Source organism: Camelus bactrianus, chromosome 34 (genome assembly GCF_048773025.1).
Source record: "Camelus bactrianus isolate YW-2024 breed Bactrian camel chromosome 34, ASM4877302v1, whole genome shotgun sequence".
In the NCBI taxonomy this organism is placed as follows: Eukaryota; Metazoa; Chordata; class Mammalia; order Artiodactyla; family Camelidae; genus Camelus; species Camelus bactrianus.
The window spans coordinates 2,993,970-3,005,116 of record NC_133572.1 but is presented as its reverse complement, the minus strand read 5'-3'; the positions used below and the strand labels follow the sequence as shown (position 1 = coordinate 3,005,116).

The 11,147-nt window shown below is 57.6% G+C and overlaps 1 protein-coding gene, 1 long non-coding RNA gene and 1 other non-coding gene across 4 annotated transcripts in view; 2 read left to right on the top strand and 1 right to left on the bottom strand.

Moving 5' to 3' along the window:
* The first annotated feature begins 5,652 nt into the window (after nt 1–5,652).
* CRACR2A (calcium release activated channel regulator 2A) overlaps nt 5,653–11,147 on the top strand; it is a 96,077-nt gene continuing 90,582 nt past the window's right edge. The window contains exon 1 of one of the 2 annotated variants that reach the window (XR_012503947.1): nt 5,653–5,850. The gene's annotated coding sequence lies outside the window, so the exon portion shown is untranslated. The remainder of the gene's footprint in view (nt 5,851–11,147) is intronic. The other variant, XR_012503946.1, reaches the window with a different exon arrangement.
* Nucleotides 8,112–8,184, top strand: TRNAK-CUU (transfer RNA lysine (anticodon CUU)). The gene has a single exon. It is a non-coding gene; the product is annotated as a tRNA-Lys (tRNA).
* LOC141575891 (uncharacterized) lies at nt 8,323–11,143 on the bottom strand. Its single transcript, XR_012503951.1, has 2 exons — nt 10,420–11,143; nt 8,323–9,589 (listed from the first exon to the last, which is right to left on the bottom strand). It is a non-coding gene; the product is annotated as an uncharacterized LOC141575891 (long non-coding RNA).

The window sequence follows — 11,147 nt, the reverse complement described above, 5'->3', positions numbered from 1 at the left end:
TGTGTGTGCAGAGAAGGGGCATGTCTGGACTGGGCTTTGCGTGGCATCATCTGGCTGTCCCGTGCAGGGAGCACTGGATGCATGAGGGACTAAAAGTAGAAGGTCAAGGTGATGGTCCAGAAGGAGATGACGACACCTCAGCTAAGGTGACAGACCAGGTACGGTAGCCGTGGGGGCCAAAGGCGTCCTGGGAGAAATCCTACAGGACTTGAGAGGACTCATAACCTCGTGAATTAGCAGCCAAATCTTATTCTAATTCTGATATCTGCCAGCTGATTTATAGCCTCTGGTTTTTCCTGAAATAATTCTAAGCAGCCTGTTGTTGTTGTTGTTCCGTTTTGTTTTCTGATGGGTCAGGACCTGGCTGTCTATTTTGAAAGTAGGTCATTTAACTTTCACCTTCTGAAATTCCACATTGTCGGCTGGTTTAACTTTTTTTTTGGTTGGGGGGAGGCTTATTTATTTAATTTTTATTATTATTTAAAAGACATGGTTTATTAATGTAATTCGGCTTATTTAATTACTATTTTTTAATGTGGTTTATTTATTTAACTACTGTTAGGTTTATTTATTTAATTACTATTATTTTTTTCATGTGGTATAACCTTTGATGTCTACAGTCACAGCTTGGTCGAGAGCACCAGCTTAGAAGAATCAAACATTTTTTTTTTCTTCCCACATCAAAACAAAACACCTCCCCCAAATGGCGATATTCCTGATAAGCTCTGGAAGGTGGGAGACCTGGATCATCTGGAGCCGTCCCACCGTGTAGCTGGGCAGCAGCTTTTCTTTGTCCTCACTGCTCCTGGGATCCAGCGGGGTCCACCAGACTCTGGGCCTGAAAGCCTTCCCTGGCTTCTCGCAGCCTCTGCCTTACTTAAGCCCCTGCGTTTCTCCTTTGCTGATTCACTACCTTAGCAGCGTTCTGTGTATGTGCGTCCGCGCACGAGGAAGCAGAATAATGAGGACGAAGGATTTGTGCCTCCCTTCCTCAGACATTCTGCACGTAGTAAAACGGCAGATAGAAAACACTGACTTCACCACTCTCACAAGAGCTGATTCTCCCTCTGTTTTCCTGTACTTTTGGGGCAATTTATGATTCGTTGCACAGTCTTAATTTTTTTTTGGCAGAAGTAATGAGAGCCCCTACTGCGCCCTTTCGGGGACACCCTGGATCATACAGTGCACTTTCCCGCCCTGCTCTGTAAACGCAGGGTTCGGAGAGTCCTGACAGAACAGCGAGTCCCACACAAGGCCTCGGCCCCAGGTCCTCTGCCTCTCGGAGGCTGCGTTCGCGGGCTGGGGACGGGACACGGCCCTGCAGGGGAGGCCAGGGAGAGTCGCGTCCCCACGCTTTTGGCCAAGTCGCCCTGGACCACGGTTATGTCACCTAGGCTCGTGGGACTGATGGTGGCTGTACCGCTTTTCGGATCCGTAACCATGACGCCATCTGATTGACAAGGTCCATCCTTGCTGCTGGAGAGAGAACGTAAAGGCGTGGCTCACAAGTAGGTCAGATCTTACCCGTCCTGCTCCGAAGGACTCCGGGTTTGTAAAGAGAAAGCACGTGGCTTTCATAAACACCCTCCGGGAGCATGTATTTTCCTACGTTCTTGCCTTATTTTTTAAGACCAGCAGTAACCTGAACTGGCCCCTGCACTCTGATAGAAACTGTCGCCTTCCCACCCAAGCCCAGCGAGTTCAGGGGGAAGAAAGATGAAGATGTGGCCACAGGGCCATCTCCTCTGGCGTCTGCTCCTCAGTGAGAGCTCCCAGCCCCCTAACCCTCTGACCCTGGCAGCTGTGTGGTGTGACCTTGGCTGGTGAGGCTCCGGGAGGCGGGACAGGTGTGCCGTTGTGCGTGGCGCCTGGGAGAATCAATACTGAGTGGTCTGTTTGTTCTGTCGGCTTCCACCTGTTGGAAACTCTGTAATTGTAGCCATTCATAACAAGGAAGAAGGAAGCACAGGGAATTCCTGTACTGGGGCAGGGAGTGTCTCCGCTGTTCCCCTGAGGGGACCACGCAGGAGGAACAGGCCTCCAGGGCTGGGCAAGGGCAGCATGTGGGCGAGAAAACAGGACCCCTGGGAGGAAGGCATGAGGCTGAGCGGGGACTCGGGAAGAGGCGAGCACAGCTCCCCGGAATGTCGCTGGGCCCTGCAGTCCCGCTTACTGCTCCCCCTACCCCCAGAGGAGAGAGCAGCTCGCAGCACCTGGGTCTAAATGCCACCCCCATCTCCCCACCTCTCCAGCCATCACCCAGTTTCCTGCAGCACAGGGAAAGCAGGACCCACTGCCCTGGAGCTCCGCCCACTGTCCTCCAGCACCCGGCTCCCCACCCTCCCTCATCCCCCACTTCCGCCCTGTTTCTGAGACCCAGGGGCTCAGGTGGAGACTGAGGGGCCTCCGCATCCTGACCCAGGCCCTCCTGCCTCTTCTTGAACCACGGCCTTTGACCACCCCCTCACTCCCCTCCCTTCTCTCTCCCGCAGAGACTTGACCCCAGTCTGTGCATCCTTGAGCCTCCTCTGTGTTTCTCTCCATCTTCCCTCCCTGGCACTGCCGGCCTCCCTGGAGCAGCCACCCCCTCCCCCACTCCCCCGCTCCCCACTCACCCCCAAACTCTGGCACTGAGGCTCCCAGCATCCCTCCAAAACACAACAGGACACAGCAAGACAGCAAAAATCCCCTTTCCTTGCGCCAGTCAACTTGGAATTACCTTCATCATAGGCCTTTACTTTCATCCTCAACTACTGTGGATCAGACGCCTGTTCCCTGTCAGGCAGGCGGGCCAGGGGGATACAGGAAGAGCCCTGAGAAGACACAAGTGCCCTTCGGATGAAGATCCCGTGAAATGCCATCTGCTGCTAGCTTTCCAGCACGGGTGACTTGCTCTCTTCCTGAAGTTGGCTGGGTCTGGGCCGGGCGGGAACCAGGGGCTATGGGAGTCGGGGTGAAAGGTGAGGTGGGGCTGAGGACATGAGGAGGGCTGAGGGCTCCAAGGACACACGTTTCTGGTGCTGCCAAGACCTCGCGGTGGCCTCCGGGGCGGGGTTCGCAGGAGCTGTCTAGGGCTCCAGGCCTTGGTGCAGAGGGAAGGCCCCTCTCCCAGCAGGCACCATGGCAAGCAGCCGGGTGGCCATGCCCTGGCCAGGCCCCTGCCCTGGACCCCAGGCTCCCCCGCCGTCTCTGGCTGAATCCCGCAGGACTGAGAGCTCCAGGGAAGGCCGAGGTCCATGCAACCAACTAGCTGTGCCCACCTGGGGGGCCAGCCGCAAAGAAAACTGCAGGGCCCCTTGTTCAAAAGGATTAAGAGTTTCAAGACGTGACAGCAGAGCGTTAAACCAAGCACGGGGCCCTGCACCTGCCTGGAGCCGGCCCCGCCCTGGGTTCTTTCATCACTTCCTAGTTGCTCAGTAAACACTCTTTGAAGGAGTGAGTTTGGTTTCCCTAAGGATTAGGGATTAGGAGCCAAGGACCCTGGGGAAGGAGAAATCGGAGCTCCTCCTCCCTCCTGCGCTCCGGGCGGCCGCCCAGCCTGGGGCCAATCAGTGATGCCTGCGCCCACGTCCTGCATCCACACTCGAGGAGGATCCTCTCTGCCGCCTCTGTGTGTCTGCCGTGGGCTGACTCAGAGGCACACACGGTGCTCACATGGAGCTTTCCGTGCCTCCGGGCAGCGACTCTGTGATTCTGAAGGAGACACAAGGCATGGTGCTCCGTGGAGAGGCCCAGGCAAATCAAAGCCATCACCGGAAAGCCCAAAAGGTGTGGTTAGTGTTTGCACCGTGGAACGTCCAGGTGTTCTGAGACGGGCAGAACGGTGGCTTTCTGCCCTACAATGTAGGTGTCATTAGATCCCAGACGTGCGGCATGCGGTCCCGACTCGCGATGGGATTGGACAGGGAGCAGAATGATGTCAGTGCCAAAGAGTGCATGGGGCTGGGCGAGAAAACTAGCCCCGAGAAGCAGCAATTCCTCGGGTGAGGCTCAGCCTTTCCAACTCAGTTGACTCCACCCGCAAAATAATACAGTGAGCGATAACACAAATACCGGTCAGAGCAAAGGCCCTTGGCATTTTTCCTGTACCAGCTACTGTTCTCAGCCCTTTGAAGACGCACGCTTGGTTAGATCCTTAGAGCAGCCCCACAATGCGGGAACCGTGACTACCCACGTTTTACCAGTGGAGGAAAGTTGGGTAACTTGGCAAGGCCACGGCTGACAGGTTGGAGCAGCGAGGTCCAAACCCAGGTCTCCAGGCTCCAGACATGCACCTCATGACTCATCTCTTAATACCTCCTGGGACCAGGAGGGACAAACAAGCGTCAACGGGTGGGAGAGAAAGGCAACCTAAACCCACAAGGCAGCAGTATTAACACCATCCTTTAACAACAGAGACAATGATGTTACGTGCCTCTGATGCCCCCCTGTCTCTGTGGCCTCAGTTTTCTCCTCTGTAAAATGGGTGTGGGTAATCTTTGCATCAGATGATCTCCAAGATCCCTGCCAATCCTCAGTTGCTGATTTAAAAGGTCCTCCTTTTTTCACAGGGGCCTGGGAGAAGGCCAGTCCTCAGACGTGTGTGCTGGAGCAGCACAAAGACTCAGAGCTGGATACAGCCCACCCTGACCTTGGGGCTGACACAAGCAAGCACACCCCAGAATAGGGACGATGCAGAAGCCAGTGCACAGACAGGGTGAGGGAGTGGGGGCAGCTGACAGCCTTCTGAACCCCTGGGGTGGGGGGGGGCTCTGGTGCAGCCCTGCTGCTGGGATGCAGGCTGGGGTGGAGGGAGGCTGTAGACCAGTGGCACCTGGGCTTCACGGAGAGGCAAGCCCACCACATCGCCATTTATGACAGCTTTTCCATAGGGGTTGATTTCTGTCCCTCCGGAACAGGGCTTGGTGTGGAGGGGGCGAGGTGCCGAAGCCGGGGAGAGAAAGGGGGATTTTAATCATAAACCAGCAGTGTTCTCCGAGACCAAGACCGGGCTGGGAGCTCTGTGGTGGGGGCCTGGGGAAGGATAGGTTACGATTTCGCAGGCAGAGAAGAACGCAGAAGGGCATTCCAGGTGAAGCAAGAGCTGCCGGCAGCTGGTGTGTGGTAACAGCCCCTGTGCTCAGAGCTGGGGTGCACATGTGTTTGGGGGAGAAGCCGTGTGAGGCCAGAAAGTTAACTTGTGTCCAGGGAGTGCGTGTGGAGGGTCCTGTGTGCTGGGCTCAGAGTTAACCTCCAGCCTGGCTGCCTCTGAAGGCCTTTGAAGATTTGTTTACTGCTTTGTTAATAAATATGTATTGGATGCTTTTTATTACACAGACACTGATGGCCACAGTAGAATGTACAGAAGGGAAAGGAAAAAGAGCTTTAAAGAAGGACGAAATCCCCAGAGATACCCGCTGGAGGGGCCGCGATGCCTGGCGTTTTCGGGGAGACCTCCATCTCTCTCTCCAGTGGGCCAGCAAGGCCTGGGGCTGATGTCTTCCTTTAAAGAACTGCCTGTAAAAGTCCTGGCATTGGGGCAAGAGGCCCCGGGGAATCGGGAACACAGGGGTCCAGGAAGCCAGAGCAGTCAGGCAGACCAAGGCGCCAGCAGCCCCGCCTTCGCCACCCAGGCTCTCCTGCAGGGCAGCCTGAGGTCTCCACCCCGCCCCCAGTTCCCGGGACAGCGGCGCGCGCAGATCCTGGAGGGCGCCCAGGGGGCGGCGGCTCCGGACGCGCGGCTTCCACGTCTGCTGCTGGGGCCGTCCAACCGCGCCAGTCGGCGGGCGGAGGGTTGGGCTGATCAGCCGGCCGGGCTGGCGGCGCCTCATGCTGCGCGCCAGCGGAGAGGCAGAAACCAAAGGCTGCAAGGTGGGTTCTGGGGAGGGAGGATGGGGGAGCTGAGAGGAAGGTGCCGGTGGGCGCTCCCACCCCTCTGCCCGGCAGCCTGGCGGGGGCGACGCTTCCTGCCTGCTGTCCCTGCTGCGCCTACAAGTGTGTGCAGCACATGGAGTTCCTGGGAGGCCACCTGTGGGGTGGGGGCCCCAGGGGAGCAGCTGGGCTCCCCTGCTGTCCCCAAGCCTGGCCTGCACCTTGCCCCATGAGCTCAGAACCCTGCAGGGACTGGAGGAGGCCCAGAAGCCCTGGGGCTGAGATCCGAAGGGACATCAGTGGCCCTGCTGCCAGACCCAGACTCTTTATTTTACCGATGAGGAAACTGAGGTTCAGAGTGGTGACATGACTTGCCCAGGATGGCAGGTCTGGAAACCAGAATTCCTCATCTGGAGGTCGGTGCTCCCTGGAGCCCTTGCCACGGAGCCGGGACAGCAGCAGGAACAAAGAACTGGGAAAGACAGAGTCAGAAATAGAAAGAGACAGAAAGAGAACCTCCCTGAGCAAAGGAAGGTCAGGAAATGGGGCGACACTTCCTCCCTGGCACCGCTTGAGCTGTGTTCTGGCCGCGTGACTCAGCCAGCCTTGCTGACTCTGGCCTAGGTGTGTGCACCTGTGCGTGTGTGTGTGTATGTGTGTGTGTGTGTGCACCTGTGCGTGTGTGTGTGTGTATACAGCCCAGCCTGTGGGAGAGCCCTCTGATGCCACGTCTGTCCACGTACACACGTTCTTGGGAACTTGCCCTGCATTTGGCTCTGAGGAGGATTCCAGGAATCCCCGGGGAAGTAGCTCGGCGTGGCTCCGGAGGGCAGGAGGGGCCCCGGGGTGGGAGTCCCCGGCGGCAATCCGAGTCTCAGAGAAGAGCCTAACTCACGAGGCCGTGCGTTCCCGTCTCTGGAAGAAACCAGCATGTGTGGAGGAGTCTTTTTATTAAGGCTATGGGTGCAGGGCTATGAAACTAGAGCAGCGTATTCTGCGGAGAACTGGAATTTTAATTCAAGGGTCCAGGGTTCATGTCCTTTTTCAGGTGAAATTAACACTCACGGCCGCGTTCGGTGGTGCTTGCCCACGAGAGCTGCTCTGGGCACATCTCTGGATGGTGAGTGAGAGGGTTCACGCCTGTCCTCTGAGGTCCCCTGGTGTCTCAGTCTGGACTGTTAAGAGTCATGAGTGCCCTGAGTCTCGGGCGAGTTTGGAGGAGGGAGGTCACTTCTGCACAGAGACGGCCGGATGCCCCCTGGAGGTGGCACTGAGGCTGGCCTTGAGGAGGAGGCTGGAGCTGCGCACTTGTGGGGAGGGACTCCTGAGCAGAGTCAGGGAGGTGGCTGTGTCTAGGACAACGCAGTGGACAGTGTGGTGAGGAATGATGGTTGGGACCAGATGGTGGAGGGCCCGGAGGGTCAGGCTACGGAATGGGCACTTGCTTACCGGGCCTGGGCATATTTGGATGGTCCTGAGAAGGGCCTGAGGTCCCTGGGAGAAACAGTCTGTCACAGGCCAGGGCCCGTGGGAGGGCCTTTTCACCCAGGAGCCCACGTAATCCTCCCCACAACCTTATGAGGAGGTTATTACTACTGTCTCCATTTTGTAGAGGAGGAAACCGAGAATCAGAGAAGTCAAGAACTTGTCCAAGGTCACACAGCAAATAAGCTGGGGGCAGGGCCTGAACCCAGAGAAAGCTGAAATAGGTCCAACCTAGTAGCTGAAGAAATGTCAGAGGCCTGAGCAGAGGAGACCGTGGCGAGGGGGCTTGGGGTTCTGGTTCCTGACAGGGCACCCCATGTTTGGAACAGGGTCAGGTTTGGTGCTGATGGGAGATGTGAGGGCCTGTGATGGTCCAAGCACTGGGACGGGGCTGTGGCGGCCATGGTTCTGCAGCCCATGCCTCCAGGCGCCCTGCTGTGAATTTTCTGAGCTCACAGGTGTCTGGGGAGCTGGGGGTGGCTGGCGGGGGGCGGCTGGCAGGGGATTCCCCAGGGATCTAGCAAGTCAGGCGCTGAGGTCCCAGCCACACACAACAAGCATGAGTTCTGTGTCCAGGCACTGGGGACTCGGGCGTTTGCCGTGACTCCTCGGGGGAGAAATAGTTGGGTTGTCCTGCTGTCCCAGGCCTTGGTTCCCTCCTTGGTTCCCTGCGGAAAGGGCTGGGGAGGGGGGTGTGGCTCAGTGGTGGGGCACAAGCTTAGCATCCACAAGGTCCTGGGTTCAATCCTCCATTAAAAATGAATAGTAACAAGCCTGCCCGGCTAGCTCAGTTGGTAGAGCATGAGACCCTTAATCTCAGGGTCGTGGGTTCAAGCCCCACGTTGGGCACAAGGTTCTTTTAATCATCTGTCTGGATTGAAACAATTCTTTGCTCTTTAAGAAAATACCAAAAACTCTGATAATGAAAATTTATAAAAAAATAAATAATAATAAATAAATAAATAAACCTAATTACCCCCCAAAATAAATAATTTTTAAAGAATTTATTTTAAAAAATTATAAATAAATAAATACATACACATTTTTTTTTTTAAACGGGGTGAGCCCGGCCGTGGAGATGGGTTTGCAGAATACTGTGGACTTCCACAGGTGCGGTTTCAGGATCCTAAGAATGGGGCCAGGCCTCTTACAGTGTCATAGCATCCGGGTGATCTGGGGACAAGTGTGCCCTGTTCTACAGATGGGGAAACTGAGGCTTCAGAATCCACGGTCCTTCCCCGGTGGTTAGCATGTGGCAACGCAGGTGCAGACCCGTGGGCTCCGGACTCTCTCGGCTGCCATGGGGGCGGCAGCTGTAGGAGGGCAGCCTCCAGCCTCTCCCGTAAAATCGGGCGAGGAGGGGGTTTCCCAGACAGGCCCCAGCACTGGACGGACCGTTCCAAACTGTTTGTCTTTTTCCCCCTTAAACAACACATGCTCCCACCCCTGCACAAAATGGGATATTTTTTCCACTCACCCACCTAGTGGGCAAGCAGTTTCTTTGATGTCTTACACAGTCTCCTGTTCTCGAAGGGAGGCGTGGTGAGGCCTCGTCTGGTCGGAGGGCCAGAAAGCGTCCCACCCCAGGCGCGGGGCCCGGGAAGAGAAAAGGGAGAAAGAGAAGCAGTGCGCTGACAGCAGGGGCAGAGCACCTCTGGGACCCACGCTCTGGGGACCTGGCCGTCCGATGCTCAGAGGGACAGCGTGGAGCAGGGAGGTGACCAGGGAGAAAGACCAGAGCTGGCCAGTCTCACCATTTGTCGTGAAACCCACCCGCGTTCAAGAGTGAAAGGGAGAGTGTCGGTAATGATGCTGGGACAAGGGCCGAAGCCAGGATGTCGCGGGCGCATCGTCATCCTCACGACACCCAGCAGGCATTGAGCGCCAGACAGGGATTTGCTTGTTTAAGCCTCACTACGACCCTGTCGGGCAGGGACTGCGATCAGCCCCATTTTATAGGAAAATTAAGTGAGGGACAGAGAGGCAAAGCAACGTGCCCACCATCGCACAGCCAGTGACTGGTAGCAGCAGGATTTGCCCCGGCCGGTTTGGCTGCCCCAGAGCTCCTGATGTTTTGGCCCCTGTCTTCCCTACACGTGCTCTCAGCGGCCGATTTAGCACAACTTCATCCGCGCTTGGGCTGGGGTGGCGGGGAGGAAGCGCCCTGCAGCTCCTGTCCGTGCGGTCTCTGCACCTGCTGAGTGCCTCTCTGGTTCTTTCTGCCTGTGTAGACGAGGTCACCACCACCTATGGACTAGATCAGACACAGGAAGGCCCTCTTGAAGGCCAGTGCGGGGATTGGGTTCCCAAAACCCTGTCTACCTGGGTGGACTCGTGGGGGCCACCGTCTGAGAGACAAAGTGACATTCAGGGCCTCTCTCGGCTTGAGGACTGTGAACTTTTCTTCGGGGCGGGTCCTTCCGGAGACACAGCCTGCCCTTGGTCTGTTGGCTCTGGCTCTCAGCCTCGGTTTCTCCAAATGTCAGCGAGCTCTTTCTCCCCCTGCCTGCTTGTCGGCTCATCCTTGATGGGCCTGCGTGGCCGAGGGAGGCGGTCACAGGGGCAGCAGACTCTGACCCTGGCGGTGCTCCGGGCATTTCTGGGAGATGCAGGGAGGGAGGTGGGAGCAGATTCCAAGGGTCTCTGACCCCACTGAGCCTGTGCTGAAGGCCCCTTATTCACGAGGTAGAGCAGCCCTGCCTGGGGCTGGAAAAAATGCTGAGCCCGAGAGACGGCGGGAGGGTGGGCGCTTGGCAGCAAGGCTGGTTGGCTAAGTCCCGGCCCCCTGCTCCGGCCCCCGGTTCCGTGCTCTTCCGTGTCCTGCTGGGCTGAGCAGAAAGGTGAGCCGGGCAGACTCAGCGCACCTGCTGTGGGTGTGCCGGAGCTGCCGGCTGGGATCCAGCGGCACGGACGCCCGCCTCCGGACCTGCGCCTGCATTTCTGGTCCACCGGCTTCTTTCACTCCCTTGTCAACCCCAGCAGCCCCAGGGGAGGGAGGGGCCGGCTCCAGCGGCTCAGTTACCAGTGCAGATAGAGGAAAGTCTCCTCTTACCTGGGCCAAAGGCTTCTTGTCACTGTACTTACTTTAGCCACGGCTCCGTGTTGTGCTCCGGGGTTTGCCGCATTCTGCTGGGAAATGGATGGGAACTGAATCCACACAAGCACCCGCCCTTGCCCGCTGGTATGGACGGTTGGATTGGTGCCGAGGAGGGGGAGGGAGACGCACTTCCTGCAGCCCCATCCTGAGCAAACACGGGCCTTCAGGAACCCTCCTCCCACTGCGCCCCGAGGCCGGGTGCACAGAAGTGCACGCTGGGAGCTTGGCTCCAGCGAGCTCACTCGGTCCTTATTACGCCCCGAGACAGAGCTGCTGCGATCTCTATTCTCACGTGGTGGGTGAGGGCCAAGGCCTCCACGCTGGAGTGACTTGCCGGTGGCCAGGCAGCTAATAAGAGGCTGAGCTGGGATTTGAACCCAGGCAGCCTGGCCCCAGGACCACGTCCTCAACCACCCCCAGCCCGCCCCCCTGAGTGCTGAGTGCAGGGGCAGCTCTGACTCTCACCAGCCGCTCGCAGGACTCGCCCTCTCAGCCTGCACGCCTTCCCTCCTGGGTGAAGTGGGGACAGCAACCTGACCGTCCACCCCAGGCGAGCTCAAGGTGCGAGGCGCTCCAGGCCGCGCCCTGCTAGTCATGGTGGCTTTGCCCGTCGTCTGGGGGGCCTCCCTCTTCCTTTGGTCCTTGCCCGCGTGGTGCCAGTCTTGGACTGAAATTCCCCAGACAGACTCTCTCACCTAATTGCCTTCTGCCTACG